Consider the following 18,021-nt stretch of genomic DNA (forward strand, 5'->3'; position numbering starts at 1 on the left):
ATCAACAAGGCATTTCCGCCCACAGAACTGCCGCTCACTGGATGTTTTTTCTTTTTCGGACCATTCTCTGTAAACCCTAGAGATGGTTGTGCGTGAAAATCCCAGTAGATTAGCAGTTTCTGAAATACTCAGACCAGCCCTTCTGGCACCAACAATTATGCCACGTTCAAAGTCACTCAAATCAACTTTCTTCCCCATACTGATGCTCGGTTTGAACTGCAGGAGATTGTCTTGACCATGTCTACATGCCTAAATGCACTGAGTTGCCGCCATGTGATTGGCTGCTTAGAAATTAAGTGTTAACGAGCAGTTGGACAGGTGTACCTAATAAAGTGGCCGGTGAGTGTAATTCATGAATAATAAGTAAATAATATATGAGATAAATCACCTTGTTCCACTGATATGCGGCAGAACACTGATGATTTTCACCAGGTATCGTGTGAATTGTCCTTCCTCTGGTGTTTTACATTCAACATTGATATTTACTATATTGATATTTATTACATAGATGTGTAAGCAGTAGGATGATCACACTACTAAAGTCATAAGTTTGGGGTCAGTTATATTTTTAATGAAATTCTGAAAGAAATCATAAGAAATTTTATGAAATTTAAAGAAATTAATACTTTTTTATTTGTCGTACTTTTACTTTTATCTATCTATCTATCTATCTATCTATCTATCTATCTATCTATCTATCTATCTATCTATCTGTCTGTCTGTCTGTCTGTCTGTCTGTCTGTCTGTCTGTCTGTCTGTCTGTATCTGTCTGTCTGTCTGTCTGTCTGTCTGTCTGTCTATCTATCTATCTATCTATCTATCTATCTATCTATCTATCTATCTATCTATCTATCTGTCTGTCTGTCTGTCTGTCTGTCTGTCTGTCTGTCTGTCTGTCTGTCTGTCTGTCTGTCTGTATCTATCTATCTATCTATCTATCTATCTATCTATCTATCTATCTATCTATCTATCTATCTATCTATCTATCTATCTATCTATCTATCTATCTATCTATCTATCTATCTATCTATCTATCTGTCTGTCTGTCTGTCTGTCTGTCTGTCTGTCTCTATCTATCTGTCTGTCTGTCTGTCTGTCTGTCTGTCTGTCTGTCTGTCTGTCTCTATCTATCTATCTATCTATCTATCTATCTATCTATCTATCTATCTATCTATCTATCTATCTATCTATCTATCTATCTATCTATCTATCTATCTATCTATCTGTCTGTCTGTCTGTATGTCTGTCTGTCTGTCTGTCTGTCTGTCTGTCTGTCTGTCTACCTGTCTGTTCTATCTGTCTGTCTACCTACCTGTCTGTCTGTATCTATCTATCTATCTATCTATCTATCTATCTATCTATCTATCTATCTATCTATCTATCTATCTATCTATCTATCTATCTATCTATCTATCTATCTATCTATCTATCTATCTACCTACCTACCTGTCTGTCTGTCTGTCTGTCTGTCTGTCTGTCTGTCTGTCTGTCTGTCTACCTACCTGTCTGTCTGTCTGTCTATCTACCTGTCTGTCTATCTATCTACCTACCTACCTACCTGTCTGTCTGTCTGTCTGTCTACCTACCTCTCTGTCTGTCTACCTGTCTGTCTGTCTGTCTGTCTGTCTGTCTATCTACCTGTCTGTCTATCTACCTACCTGTCTGTCTGTCTACCTACCTGTCTGTCTGTCTATCTACCTACCTGTCTGTCTGTCTGTCTGTCTGTCTATCTACCTACCTACCTGTCTGTCTGTCTGTCTACCTGTCTGTCTGTATGTCTGTCTACCTGTCTATCTACCTACCTGTCTGTCTGTCTATCTACCTACCTACCTGTCTGTCTGTCTGTCTGTTTACCTACCTGTCTGTCTGTGTATGTCTGTCTACCTGTCTGTCTGTCTATCTACCTACCTGTCTGTCTGTCTGTCTGTCTGTCTGTCTATCTATCTACCTGTCTGTCTATCTACCTACCTGTCTGTCTGTCTGTCTACCTAACTGTCTGTCTGTCTGTCTACCTACCTGTCTGTCTGTCTATCTACCTGTCTGTCTGTCTGTCTGTCTATCCATCTACCTGTCTGTCTATCTACCTACCTGTCTGTCTGTCTGTCTACCTAACTGTCTGTCTGTCTGTCTATCTACCTGTCTGTCTGTCTACCTACCTGTCTGTCTGTCTGTCTACCTACCTGTCTGTTTGTCTGTCTGTCTATCTATCTACCTGTCTGTCTATCTACCTACCTGTCTGTCTGTCTGTCTGTCTACCTAACTGTCTGTCTGTCTGTCTGTCTGTCTGTCTGTCTATCTACCTACCTGTCTGTCTGTCTACCTACCTGTCTGTCTGTCTACCTACCTGTCTGTCTATCTACCTACCTTCCTGTCTGTCTGTCTGTCTACCTACCTGTCTGTCTATCTACCTACCTTCCTGTCTGTCTGTCTACCTACCTGTCTGTCTATCTATCTACCTACCTATCTGTCTGTCTGTCTGTCTGTCTGTCTATCTACCTACCTACCTGTCTGTCTGTCTATCTGTCTTTCTGTCTATGCATGCCTTGTTTTACTGCGGGCGGGCGGGGGAATTAATCCCATCAGACTGAATTATCTCGCTTATTTATTTACTTGTTGTAAAATAAACAAAATTAAAATCTGCTGCAGGCTTACACTTGATAAGTTATTCTATTGGCGTGACACAAGCTGAATTGCTTGGATCCACTGGAGTCGTCTTTAAGTGTCTTTTTTTATATTGGTTGGCAGGAGAAAAAAGGCTTTTTTCGTTCATCTTTTTCTTTTAAAAAAACCCCAATCTAGTGGAAATTACTCTTCATTCATAAACTATGGAAACAGGATTTTTTTTTTCCTCATTCTAAACCAGTTGCATTAGACTGCATTTACTGTTAATGTCACATGACTAAAATGACCAGTCAATCAAAAGAAAGCAGACATAGCAGATCCTTGTGATAGGTTGTGTAGCATGTAAATGGTTCATCCTCCATGCATGTTTTTTTTTTGACCATTTAATTAAAGCTGCAGTCCGTAGTTTTTCCTCTTTGTCGCCGTCTCTGTTTGAAATCTGCAATTGCAGTCATTCGCGGAACTATCAACTTTATGTGGGTTGTGCCTCGACACGGCACAGCGCGGATGAACACAATGTTTGAGGAGACTGTGAGGCTGTCAGTCACCGCGCTGGTGTGGATACTGGCATTCAGAATCACAGATTAATCTTTTTGGAAGTATGACCAACATAATAATTTTCACTGGAAAATGTCATCTGAACAAGTAAGAAACATCCACTTTTGTTCGGGTTCTGACCAACTAAGAGGAAAAAAAGCATTGCAGTAAATCGCGCTGATAAAATTTATCGATCACTTATCATATCACGTAAAACCGTTAAAATTATACTTTGTTCTCAAATTGTTAATGTTCAACGTCAGCATTGCGTGACTACATTTAAAGCCCTTCCAATATTTATCCTTGTTTTCGCATGGGTCCGGTTGCAGTCTTTTTTTTTCTGTAGCCACTCCGAAGTCTTTTGCATTTTACAGCGGGTGAATCTGTTGTCACTGGTGATTTGTCGTTTGAACCTTTCTGGATCCGCCATCAAATTGATACGTTTAATTATATCAAGTGCTGTGAGAAAAGGCTATAAATCTCCACCTCCAGCATCCTCACACGCAATATAGCCGACTAGCCGAGACTCTTCTTTATGTGTACAGATGTGACGTAATGACGCAAAAACATGCTCGAATCTCCCGCGGAAATCCACCAGTACCACTGGAATTAAAAACATTATTACAAGCTTACCGCTTTGAATCGAGCTAAGGCAAGCAGATCGTTTTGAACACTGGCTGGTTATGGATTTGCTCAAATTTATTTGGGATAATTTTTAACCCAAAAAAGTTACGGACTGCAGCTTTAATAATTAAAACATCACTCTATTTTCTGGTGAAACAACTTCTCTCTGGTGACATATGTAGGACTTCTTCAATCATTTAGTCCACTTAAACCCCGCCCCTTTCCTACAATCGAATGCAAGTCCTCATTCAGATCTGCTGCCATCCAATCAACATCTGATGCATCATTTTACTAATCCATTTTACTCAGTATGTCTCAAAAAGATTGGACGTCGACTTCCGGTGCATCGCAAATGTATGTTTTGCGAAGTTAAAAAATAATTCTAATAATGGTGAGTTTTCATTTTGTTCTCAATAACTGATATTTCACGCATGGCAAAAAAGGTTAGGTCACCGGTTCGTCAGCATATCCACTGAACAAGCTGTCAACCAGCGCTACAGTCAAGAGTCAACTCTGTCTGTTGCTTTGGGAAAGGGAAGTATTCTCTTTTGTCCCCCACTGTCACAGCCTGTCACGACTCATATACTGGCACATCTGTGGGTGAAACGGCAGCATATGCACCTGAGGGAAGGTCTCTGTCCCGTGTCTCTTTGCTGTCTTACAGCTGTCATGCATGGCTGGCGTCTCCTGCTCTCTTCTACCATCAGGCTCACTTGACAAGGACATGAGTCCACTCTCTAATGCCTGGTCACCTTGCTCACTCTGTCTGGGCCTGTGAACGTATGGACTAGTTGTCACATCCGGAGCAATGCATGTCTGTCATGTGGCAGCAGAGCGCTTGCGGGACGTCAGGGGTGGATAACTTTCACTTAACCTTCTTTAAAGTATCAAATATACTGATTACCACCTTTGACTTTCTTTATTCTGTGGAACACAAAAGGGGGACTTTCAAGTCAAGTTTCAAAAGAGAAGAATACCTTGACAGTATCATATATACTGGCATATAAACTCATTGGATACTTTATTAGGTATTATTTATAATAAATATATATATATATATATATATAGCATATGACCACATTATTTGATGAACCAAATCATTTAGAACAGATCATTCATACCAGTTTTGAGAACCAAAATAGCGCATGGATGACTTTATTAAAAACGAATAATTTTGGAATCTGACAGCCCCAGGTCATTTTTTATATTGCACTTTATACAATACAGATTGCTTCAAAGCAGCTTCACAGCAATAAACAGGAAAATAACAGTATTAAGGTTGCGAAATCCTTCAATTATGTAACTAATTCCATTTCACCAGTAAAGCAAGTCTACAGAACACAATATGAAGGTAAAATGATGCCATAAAGAATCGCATGATCTGATTATCATGCATGATTATTCTGACTTCCATTTTTCCGGGCTTACACTTTTGCCATGTTTTTTTTTGGGGGGGGGGAGGGGGCAAAATGTGGCCAAAATCATTGCAAGCCTGTGAACAGTGATTCTCAAGCTAAAACAACTGTTGAAAGAACTGCAAAACGGATTGACTGCGTATCTGTATGTGTAAAAAACAATTGTTGTATGTCCAAATGACTTGCGAACGTAGGGCAAAAAGTTCCAAAAATATCCCGATATTTACTGTTCTGTCTTTCTTTTAGCTGCGCTTACAGTTTTGGCACCATTCTCTCACTCATTGAGTTTTGCAAACGTGAGGAGGAAGGCGGGTCCACCTTCTTCTTGTAGCAAATTTGATTGGTTCTATAAACACGCCAGACGCCACCAAGACATTTATCTTTATTTGGTTCAGCATCACACTTTCTGGCGGAATGGTACTTTTAACGCACACATACACTGCCGTTAAAAAGTTTGGGATCGGTACGATTTTTCATGTTTTTTATAAGTCTCTTATGCTCACCAAGGCTGCATTTGTTTGATTACAAATACTGTAATATTGTTTAATATTATGGCAATTTAAAACAACTCTTTTCTAATTGAATATATTTTAAAATATCATTTATTTCTGTGATCAAAGCTAAATTTTCAGCATTATTACTCCAGTCTACAGTGTCACATGATCCTTCAGAAATCATTCTAATATGCTGATTTGATGCTAATAAGCATTCATTGTTATTATCAATAATAAAAAAGCTTTCCATTTCAGATAAAAGCTGTTCTTTAGAACTTTCTATTCATCAAAGAATCCTATTTTTTTTACATAACTGTTTTCAACATTGATAATAATAATAAACGTTTCATGAGCATCAAATCATCATATTAGAAAGATTTCTGAAGGATCATGTGACACTGAAGACTGGAGTAATGATGCTGAAAATTCAGCTTTGCATCTCAGGAATAAATTACATTTTAAAATATATTAAAATAGAAAAAATAAATAGTTATTTTAAATTGTAATAATATTTCACAATATTACTGTTTTTTTCTTTTGTTTGTTTTTAATCAAATAAATGCAGAGCCTTCGTGAGCATAAGAGACTTCTTTTAAAACATTAGACATCTTACCGATCCCAAACTTTTGAACGGAAGTGTACATATTAAAAACAAAACAAAAACTGAATTAAAACATGGTCCTTTATAAGCTATATACAATTAGGCTAGACTCCCATGTGTTCATATTAAATTTCGAGCTGGTGCGTATGCAATTCTTTATAGCATAATTTTACCTTCATAGACAATAGTGTCAACCCCAGCATCAAATTAAATTTAAAATGTTGCAAAGAAAAGTCACGCAGGTTTGGAATGGCATGAGGGTGAGTGAATGATGACAGAATATTCCTTTTTGGGTGAACTAACCCTTTTTTAGCATACATAGTAGAACATCACGTTCTCCAGTGTTTAAAAGCAACACAACTCTTATTTCCCCCCTCCATGAGACGTGTCTCTGTAGTGTGACAGTAGAGGCGTGACGACGCTAAATCATTCTGTAGCCATCCTGTTTTCCGCCTCCTTTCCTCTGCAGTCTTAGCTGCTGTATCAGAGGGCTTCCATTAGGTAAATTAAGTTTTACAGAGGAGGCTGGTTTAATAGACTCCCCACTCGTCTTTATAATACGTGCCCACTCTTTACGAGATTGTATTGTAATTCAGGTTTGCCCAGGGTGATGATGTTGACTGCCTAGCGCAGGTCTCAAGTCTCAAAGTAATTAAATGTCAGGTGATGTTACGGAATGAAAAATAAATCAGGAGCTGCGGTGTGGGCATAAAAGAAATGAAAGTGTGCTCTCAGTACACACTCGCCCCCTCTCTAGACACCATCTGATGGTTTTTCATATGAATTGACCAAAACTCTTTCAAGTTCATCGTGAAAATAGTTGCAAAATTGCAGTGACCGATGTTGAATCATTTTGAGTCTCTTTAAATGATTCATTAGCCTCATATTGCGATATTTAAAATGCATCATTCCATTCACGCTCCGTATCAAAGTTTTTTTTTGCAAAGCCAATCTAGCGCTCCGTAAACCACTGTCTGACCACGTGCCTCCATGAGCCCCAATGTGCGAAAGAGATCGAGTGTGTCTGCGCGCGAGCGACAGTGCACGAGAGGGACCGAGTGTCCAAGAGCGTGCTCGAAAGTGCGCGAGAGATACCGAGTGTGTCTGCGTGCGAGCGACAGCGCGCGAGAGATACCGATTGTGTCTGCGCGCGAGAGAGACCGAGTGACGGTGCGCGTGAGAGACCGAGTGTGAGCATTAGTGAATTGGTTCATACTACATAGTAATATATAATTACTATATAAGAGGCATGCAAGTTCGATTAATGGACTCCAATAATCAGTAAACGTCTTGTTTTGAACTATTGTTTAATAAATATAAATAATTTGAGTACATAAACTTTCATATGGAGGATTACATAGATTCAATTTATGCAGTAAGATTTCACAACTAATCACTGACACTGTACCACAACCAGGTTTTACATTTCTTAAGCGTCATAACAGTGACTCTGAATTTCATCCATTAATCAAACTTCCATAGTGCATAGTTCTGCCTTGACATGTTCTCATTTGGTTACATTCTGTTATGGAATATTTGTTTTTTATTGATTGTATATTTTGCGCGTTTTATTGACATCCATTATGCAGGTACAATGCAAGTTTATATTTTGCTTCCTAAAATATATTTACACAATGTAAAATAGTGCCCTGTTGAAGTTTTGCTACATTTTCTTTATTGTTTTATTTATTTGTATTTATTCTTTAAGAGATGCACTGAATTTTGGTGAATAAGAGGATCTGTTTTATTTTGATGCACATAGTTGTACATTAGCAGGAATGTAGCACAATATGGACGTGAAAGCAGTTATAATTAGCCTATGTGACAATAACATTTGTTTTGGTTAAAATCAACAAATAATCGTGATAATTAATCGTGATCTCAATATTGATCAAAATAATCGTGATTATCGTTTTGGCCCAGATCGTGCAGCCCTACCAACTTTAGTATTGTGACATATTTTCAAGTGAAACAGAATATTTAATTATAAATAATAGATGGCAGGGCTTGATTTCCAAGCCATCAAACTGATGTCATCAGATGAGGAACACAAATTCCAGAGGAGAAACACACTTCCTGATTTTAACTTGAAATTTTGAAAACAGTTTTATTTTTTGTGGTGTCATTTGCACAGATTATATACACTCACCTAAAGGATTATTAGGAACACCTGTTCAATTTCTCATTTATGCAATTATCTAATCAACCAATCACATGGCAGTTGCTTCAATGCATTTAGGGGTGTGGTCCTGGTCAAGACAATCTCCTGAACTCCAAACTGAATGTCAGAATGGGAAAGAAAGGTGATTTAAGCAATTTTGAGCGTGGCATGGTTGTTGGTGCCAGACGGGCCGGTCTGAGTATTTCACAATCTGCTCAGTTACTGGGATTTTCACGCACAACCATTTCTAGGGTTTACAAAGAATGGTGTGAAAAAGGAAAAACATCCAGTATGCGGCAGTCCTGTGGGCGAAAATGCCTTGTTGATGCTCGAGGTCAGAGGAGAATGGGCCGACTGATTCAAGCTGATAGAAGAGCAACTTTGACTGAAATAACCACTCGTTACAACCGAGGTATGCAGCAAAGCATTTGTGAAGCCACAACACGCACAACCTTGAGGCGGATGGGCTACAACAGCAGAAGACCCCACCGGGTACCACTCATCTCCACCACAAATAGGAAAAAGAGGCTACAATTTGCAAGAGCTCACCAAAATTGGACAGTTGAAGACTGGAAAAATGTTGCCTGGTCTGATGAGTCTCGATTTCTGTTGAGACATTCAGATGTTAGAGTCAGAATTTGGCGTAAACAGAATGAGAACATGGATCCATCATGACTTGTTACCACTGTGCAGGCTGGTGGTGGTGGTGTAATGGTGTGGGGGATGTTTTCTTGGCACACTTTAGGCCCCTTAGTGCCAATTGGGCATCGTTTAAATGCCAGGGCCTACCTGAGCTTTGTTTCTGACCATGTCCATCCCTTTATGGCCACCATGTACCCATCCTCTGATGGCTACTTCCTGCAGGATAATGCACCATGTCACAAAGCTCGAATCATTTCAAATTGGTGTCTTGAACATGACAATGAGTTCACTGTACTAAAATGGCCCCCACAGTCACCAGATCTCAACCCAATAGAGCATCTTTGGGATGTGGTGGAACGGGAGCTTCGTGCCCTGGATGTGCATCCCACACATCTCCATTAACTGCAAGATGCTATCCTATCAATATGGGCCAACATTTCTAAAGAATGCTTTCAGCACCTTGTTGAATCAATGCCACGTAGAATTAAGGCAGTTCTGAAGGCGAAAGGGGGTCAAACACAGTATTAGTATGGTGTTCCTAATAATCCTTTAGGTGAGTGTATATTCACTACAAGACTACTAATCTGCGCTTTGTAAAATCATGTCAGTTTTGATTTCAAGAAGACTTCAAGGCCATGACAAACCAATCCAACAATCGGCTGTCATCCGATACCGTGCGTCGTTGAGCGCTGGCCAGGCTCCTGTCGTCGGTTTTTCATTCGATCATTCACAAACAGAAACAAGTGATGAAAGCAAGCAAAGCAAATCAAGAGGGCCAACACTAAGGCTGTATCCGAAATCGCATACTTCCCTACTATATAGTAGGAGAAAAACAATATCTCACAAAAGAAGTATGTCCGAATTCACAGTACTCATAAAAGAACCCGGGTGACCTATGTGCATACGATGGACACCTTACTATCCCATGAGGCCACGGGAGAGGATTTATGAATGATACTATGCAACTGATGCTGGTGGTGGTCATGTGATAAAGGCAACATGTCAAATGCATACCACGGGCGATTTCTTCATTAGGGTGATTGGGCGACGCACCAGCAAAGTGCAAAAGGGACTTTTTCAATCACATTCGCATTCAACCACAGAGTTATGCTAGCCGTCACTGTTGTTCTGCCTCTGGATATAGTCCAATCTGTCTGTGGAGTACCTGGAGTTACCGCCTCTTTTTGGGCGATTTCACTCTGGCCGAGAATGGCCGAACAGACGGAGCGCAAATCGATCAGGAGCGCAATAATTCTGACTAAAATATACAATAACACTTATAAATATAATTTGCTACAATATTTGTTGTTGAATATTTGTTGTTGTTGGTGAACATAAATGTGCTATAGAATTTCAAACCTACAAGTGTATGTTTATGATATATCAGTTTTGTTGTTATTTATTTTCATTTTAAGTTAAGTGAGTTTAACTACTTCTTTAAAATTCAGATTTTTTGGGAAATTGGTTATTGCCCAAGCCTACCTTATGGCATGCTTTAAATGCTGAATTTTCCATTTTTAGCTAAGCAGTAATGATACATTATTATCACTGTTAAATGGTTATTTAACAATTAGCCTACATTCAGTTCTGCATTAATAATTCAGTTTGTTTGCGCCCCCTCAATTGTTTTTAGCACCAGCCGGCACGGATTCATACTATATAGAACATACTTTTTTAGTGGTCGTGAAGTAAATACTTATTCAAAATAAGGACCTACTTAAGAGAATATTCCATTTTGGACACAGCTAAGGCTCTTCTCATTGTATATTCGCACTCCAGTGCTGTGTTGAAATCGCCCCCTGTATCTTCATTCACTATTCCCTGCATTACTTCACTAATTTAGTCCACAGTGAATTAAAACGAGTGAGGGAATTCGGACACAGTGCGCTGAAGCGCTGCTGTTTCTGCATGATTTGTGCTGTTTAATAATAATTTAAAACGTAGCAAACTGGCAGCTCCAGTAGTAATGAAAAGATTCATCTTGAACTCTGTCATGGAAACTAGCATACATAAACCGTAATTAAACAATCTAATAATTAATTTAAAGGGAATGTATACATGTATGATATTACGCTGCAGCCACATTGAACCAGCGGTTTGGAAAATGGATGGATGGATGGATGATTCAGCTGTGAGCGCCATCTTCTGGTCAGACGCGGGAATTCATTTGACGCGCGACTGTCACAGTGCATTATGGGGATTCTCTAGCAGTTTTGAGCGCACACTCGTTATTGCGGTGCATTGTGGGATTGAATGAGTGCTCTCAGTAACGTCCACTATCGTTTCGGACACCACTACAAATGGCTGTCTCCTTAAATAGTGCCCTATTTAAGGGTATAGGGGGTGATTTCAGACACAGCCCTAGCTCTTCTGGTTTTCTGTTTTTGAATGATGAATACAGACTACTGCCATCTCCTGGCATGGAGAGTTATTTCCTCTCACATAGACGCAGAACGTACGTGCTAGTTGGCCGACGACTGTAGTCTTTGCAGTGTGCTCAAGTGCAACTTTTTGACCCAGTCGTGGACAATGTGAGACGACACCACAGCTGACTTTTGTCGCTGTTAGTTCTTTGATGTCTGTTTAGTGTTTTTAGGCCTTTATGCAAATGCAGTGTGATGTAGCAACAGCCAATGGAAGTAATATAGTTGGATAGTGTTGGATATTGTAGTTGAGCAGCAACTAGGGCTGGGTATCCGCAAGCTTGCAGTTCCGATAACGAATCAATTTGATTTGACATTGATTAATTTGGATGTATATCAGGTACATTACAAGTACCTGACAAGTACATTACGCTACAGGAAAAAAAAACTTTTACTAGCTAACTATCACATTATGGTCATTGAATGGCTTTTCTAAGGTAAATGCAGTGTTACGCAACATTGTTTACAAGCTGTTTTATTGACATCTTTATGCAGTTGAAACACTGGTTGAGCGATTACATGAGACATGATACATTTCGGTAAGTTGCACTGTCTCTTTCAGTGTAATAGCAAATTTTCTATTAAACAATCATCAATGCGTTAGAGACAGTCTGAGAATTAAAAATGATTTATTTCTTGCAAGGAATAAAGGTTCAGTTGTTCCACAGAGGTAGTCAATGTACAGTCTGCGATACAAGAGTGAACGAAGTGTGGAGGGGGAGCGCAGTCTCTTATAACCCTATCTCAAGGTCTGTTCTTCTGCCCATAGATAGACTAAAGTTCAGTTCTCTCTAGTCAGGAAATCACAGTAATAACCTGAACTTTAGGATTTGGGCATGCTCTTCTACTCGCTCTAAAACCGGCCTGTACTTTGACCTTTGGGGTCAAAGTCCATCCGTTTTTCTCCCCGTCCATCCTTCTCACCTGCTCGCTTCAATCAGTAAATCAGCAGTAGCAGCATTCATTGGTTTGAAAGAGATGGCAATAATTCTGCCATAACATCAGCAAAATGAGAATTGAATAAAATTCAGAATTTTTTTTAACTATTTTCAGCCCTAGTAGCAACCCCACAGACAATCTGTCAAGTATTAGGTTTTGATGCGTACCTTGTAGGGGTGTAAAAGTGCACGGTTCAATACAGTGTTGTTTTAACCACTGCATGTGCTGAACTTTGTGTGGAATGTAATTTCAAACTCAGTTTCCCCCCTTGTTTGGGGTGATATCGTTTATATCGATATTCTTTTGTGTGATATTCGATATTGCAATGAGCTTCTGCCAGATAAGTGCACAATCCAATTCGTCATAAACATGAGATGCGCTTTATGTTAAGCTCTTTAAACTAAACAGGGCTCCAGACTAACTTTTTGCCTTGGTTGCACTGGTGCGCCTAACTTTTTTATTTAGGTGCACCAGCACAAAATTTAGGTGCACTCAAATTTTTCCTCGTCTCGCGTCGCCTTTAACGCCACAATTTCAAGGTCACCTTTTTATCACGTTCCATATATTCATGTATATTATGTAAATGCTTTTAAACAAGAATAAGGTGTAGTTTTTTTTTTATTTGAAGCACAATTATACTGTATATAAAAATATAAATCTTTAAAAAAAAAAAAAAATTAAAGTGCTGTTTTTACATTGTTCAAGTTAGGGCAGGATATTGACACAAATTTCACAATTCGATTCAATATTGATTATTTTGGATATCAGGTACAATACATGGCAAATTTTCTCAAGAAAAACAAATCTCAACTAATGCTGTAAACTGGGAGTCAGTTGTAGCCCACTATGCTTCATTAGCCTACTATAATATTGAAGGTAAAAATTACCTGATTTGTACACAAACACCTAAATTACACTTTTTTTTTATAATAATAAAGTTATCTGAAATATAAACATTTAAATGGTGGCTGCATAAAAACTTGCCAGATTTTTTTCAAACAACATGCATTAAATATTGAAAAACATAAAAAATTATAATGAATATGTAATATGGTGCATATATTAGGCACAATGCTCCTCTAGAGTTAATTTTTCTAGCTAGCTAACGAGTTTATGGGCACTGGATATGTTTTTTTCTGAAGTAAATGTGGCGTTACATTACATTGTTTACAAGCGTTTTACTGACGTCTTTCCACGGTTGAAACACCGATTGAGCGATTCCATGTGACATGATACGGATTTCGATAAGTTGTACTCTATCTTTTAACACACTTTCAGATGCTCGTTCATGTTTATTTCGCGCTGTAACTGGTATTATTGAGGCGGAAGAGAAGATCATGTGCGCTCCGCACTGCTGCTTCTCTTGAGCTGAGCTGAGCCAGAGCGATCTCACGCCACAGCGTCAATACACTATTTATGTTTTTGAATTTCTTAAGAAAATGGACCTAATTTGAAATCTGAGACTTTGTTTCATATCAATAGTAACAAAGCACAAAGATTATTGCGATTTATTGGATGGGATGCTCGCTACAATGTTCCATTCATTCATCAACTGATAGCCCAACGGTTCGTAAAAATCAATGAGAATCGAGAAATCAATATTTTTTACCTAGTTCAAGTAGCCTACATTTTTAAAAGTTTCTTCGTCGTCTGTTTTCCTGCGTTTTTTTAGCTGATGCTGCTGATTGCCATAACTGATTCTCTGGTGCTCAGGTGACAGGTCGCAATTTATTTCAATCACACTGCACGGAGCATTTTAGTCCTACAGGAATATCTGAACCACAACCAATCAGAGGCAAAGACCCACCCAATCTCTATCTCTGATTGGTTTAGACCACGATATGATCCAACCATGCGTGCAAGGAGAACAAAAGACTCGTTTGTGGAGAGGCAGCGGATGCGATTGCGATCATAGAACGTTAGGTGCACTGGTGCGACCTAGGAAAAATTCTTGTCGCACCCTTACAAATTTTGGTCGCACTCTAGAGCCCTGCTAAATCATAAACATGGCTTGCCCTACTGTCAGATGTTTGTGATAATGTGTTTTCCTCAGTGCACAACTTACATAGTACAGTTGTATACTTGCATGTAAATGTTACAAATTCACGCAAGTATTTCCATTTATTATCCTGACAGCAAGCGTGTACATGTTCAACTTCGCAGACTTCAATGAACAAGTGCCGGCGACAAATGCTCAAAACAAATGGAGTGGCTTAGAATGTCAGCACTGCAATTCTAACCTTATCCAAAAACATTTTGCTAACATACAGTATTTTGCATCCAAAGGTGTTCAATTACAGCACCATAAATTGTGCGGTGTGTTAGTTCCAGTTGCAACAACATTGACAGACTTTTTTTTATTTAAATTCAGACATAGTTTGTTCAGTAAACCACTGTTTTAAAAAAAAGTGTTTCGCTGGACCAAAACCATACCAAACCATGACTTCAGAACCGTCATTTTTGTGTACAGTTACACCCCAAGTAACTTCTAGTGATGGGCGGATCGATCCTGAAGTATCGATACTTCGATACTGACGTGGCATCGAAAAGGATCGATCCTCACATAAAAATATCGATCCAAATGTGTATTTTTTTTCCAGTAATTTTTTATTAATTTAGCACGCAATTCAGTGTGTAAAATAAGCTTCTAAGTGGAAAAATAAGCGAATGTTAGCGGGTAATTGTGTAGGATAGAACCTTTTCTCCTAGTCATCTGTATACAAGACGAAACCAATCAATCACAGAGAGCGTTTGATGCTGGTGCTTCGCTGAGCTCACAGGCCCAGTGCGTTTGGGAAACGAAGCCTTGCTTAGATGACAGAGAAACAATCGGGAGTTATTTCGCAATAAACAAACCAAAACTGTACATAACGGTTTAAAATGTTGACGTCAGTAAGATCTTTTTTATGAAATTAATATTTTTATTCAACAAGGATAGATGCATTAAATTGATCAAAAGTGACAGTCAAGGGTTTTACACTGTAAAAAAAAAAATCTACTTCATATAAATGCTGTTCTTTCAACTTTGTTCATCAAATAATTCTGCATAAAATGTATCATGGTTTCCAACAAAATATGAAACTGTTTTCAACATTGATAATAATAAGAAATGTTTCCTGAGCAGCAAGTCAGCATATTAAAATGAATTGACTGGAGTAATGATGCCAAAAATTCAGCTTTGATCACATGAATAAATTAGTTTACTATGGCATAGAAAACAGATAGCCTATGTTAAATTGTTAAATTGTAATATTACAGTTTTTACTAAGAGAAATAAAAATCTTACAGACCCCAAACTTTTGAACAGTAGGCTAGTACTATAATTAGGGTAGTTTTGTAAAAGTCACTGACTAATTAAAGGGGAGTTGAGAGCACAAATCACAAAATATTTAGGCCTAGTAGTCATGAAAACGTGTTCAGATTTAGCATATTAATGATGCATTCACCTCATAAATCATGACACACTGCTCTAGCACAGGAAAGTGCATACAAGTTCAAATGCATGCTTTTAAAATGAAAAAGTATCGGTATCGGTATCGATATCGGTGATACTGACCCTGTATTTACTTGGTATCGGATCGATACAGAAATTTGCAGTATCGCCCATCACTATGTTCCACACCATTTTGACTACCGTAAAACTTCAAATAATAGCCCGGGCTTTTATTTTCCCAAATCGTCGAACTGCACCGGCTTGTATTTGAGACAGGCGTCTATATGAGACCGGCCTTTATAATTTAGTGTTGAGATGTTGTTCATTGAGTGTAGGCCTAGAGTCTCTAATCTCTTAAAATCTACAAATGCTCCACGTGAAACTGCGGTCTTCCGACCTTTTACTATCGCGTCAATTGATTTTGATTAATATGCGCGAGGGAGAGAGAGCAAGACAGCGCTCGTGTTGTTTGAAGACGGGAGAGTGCGCGCGCGCGGCCGGGGCGCTCTCTCTCTCTCTGCTCGTAACGCGCCCTGTCAAGCGCAGCAGTCAATTCTACATCACTCGCCGATCAAAAAAGGCTTTGGCGGGACACACATTTGCTTTGGCGGCCGCCAAAAAGCGGACGATCGGACGGGTTTTAGAAGGTTAAATACAACCCGAAACTAAAAAACAGACCCGGCCTCTATTTGAGACCGGCCTTTATTTACCCAAACCTGCAGCCACACCAGGCGTGTAAAAGAGACAGGCGTCTATTTGGGACTCGGCTATTATTTGAAGTTTTACGGTACATACATGAATTACACCTCAAATTGTGCGGCTTTTGGGGAGATTCTTAACAAGGATTTGAAGGATTGTTCTGAGATCTTGGGATCAGAATGTTATAAAGAGGGTGGGCTGTTTTGACTCTCTTCAAACCACGAAACTATCACTTCAGAACACCCTAGCAACCTCTTAGAAACACGTTAAAAAACGAATCTAGAACATATTAGCAACCTCATCGTTGGAATTGTGAAGTTTTGAAAACGTAATTGAAAAAAATGTGTTTATTTTATTCCTTGTTAGAATGAAGCTATTTGTTACATTGCTACTGCAGTGTTTTTATTGCGGTTTTATTGCTGGTGTGCAGATGTTGTAGCCGGCAGGCTCACAGTAAATAATCTTGCTGTGTTCTTGTTGCTTTTCCGTTTTGCAGTAATTCAAGTCTAGCCATTTCAACCGAGACCAAAAGTGGTTCAATGTGCCTATACCATACACATGGCTAGAATGACAGGCCATTTTGTCACCTAATAGAAAAAGCCTCATCCCGATGGGCCATGAATTTGCTGCCCAGGCCGCTCATTGAAATACAGGAGTGATTTGTCGGCTGAAATGCTGTGCCCACCTATAGATTACCAATTGCCTCCACTCTCCAACACATAGCTGCGCTACACTCGTTTTGTTAACCTCCATTCCTCATTCTTCATACAAACACCTTTCAGTTTGTTTGCTGTTTGTTCAGTGAATAGCAATGACACCTCTAAAATTACCTGTCAGTCACCACCCCCTCGTCACCCAATGGATATTTGAAAAGCTCGATTTGTTTTATTTGTCCTGCTAACCATATAATAGTGTTGCTTCAACTAACTCTGGATGCAGAACATTTTTTTTTTTTCAAAATCTAGTCCAGTGGGATTTCATGAGGGTTTTCTATCGCTTACTCTTATCTTCCCTTTATTCATTATAAAGGGAAGTTGTTTTTGTTGTGGTACCACTCCCGATCATCCTCTGTCTCAGTCAGTTGTTGTGTGGAATTGAGAGCTGCATCCTGAATTCAATTTCAGCAGCCACTCATGTATGAAGCCGGAGACAGCCGGGCTGAAGCAGACTCTTTCGTCCGGTCCTGCCTCTGAGCTTTGCTGGCCCACTTGAAGGCCAAAATATCATCCCACCACTCAAACGAACAGACTGTGGGCAATTTCGGAAGGGGATGGCTGTACGTTAATGAGGCTTTGGCTTCTTCTGCCCACTGCATAGTAATGTGGTTAGATTAGAGGGTGCTTCAATTTTACGGAAGACAAAACAAGTGATTTGTTTAGTCTGAAAATACGGTTTTGTTGTTTTGCCGCAGGCAAAGTTGGAACACATTAC

At 39.1% G+C, this 18,021-nt stretch overlaps 1 protein-coding gene across 1 annotated transcript in view; it reads left to right on the plus strand.

Annotated features, from left to right (window-relative positions):
- Positions 1-18,021, plus strand: part of pigk (phosphatidylinositol glycan anchor biosynthesis, class K) — a 57,463-nt gene that overhangs the window by 16,031 nt on the left and 23,411 nt on the right. The window lies entirely within an intron of this gene.

The sequence above is a fragment of the Rhinichthys klamathensis genome, unplaced genomic scaffold, assembly GCF_029890125.1.
Source record: "Rhinichthys klamathensis goyatoka isolate OS25496 unplaced genomic scaffold, OSU_Roscu_1.1 h1tg000011l_1, whole genome shotgun sequence".
Classification (NCBI taxonomy): domain Eukaryota; kingdom Metazoa; phylum Chordata; class Actinopteri; order Cypriniformes; family Leuciscidae; genus Rhinichthys; species Rhinichthys klamathensis.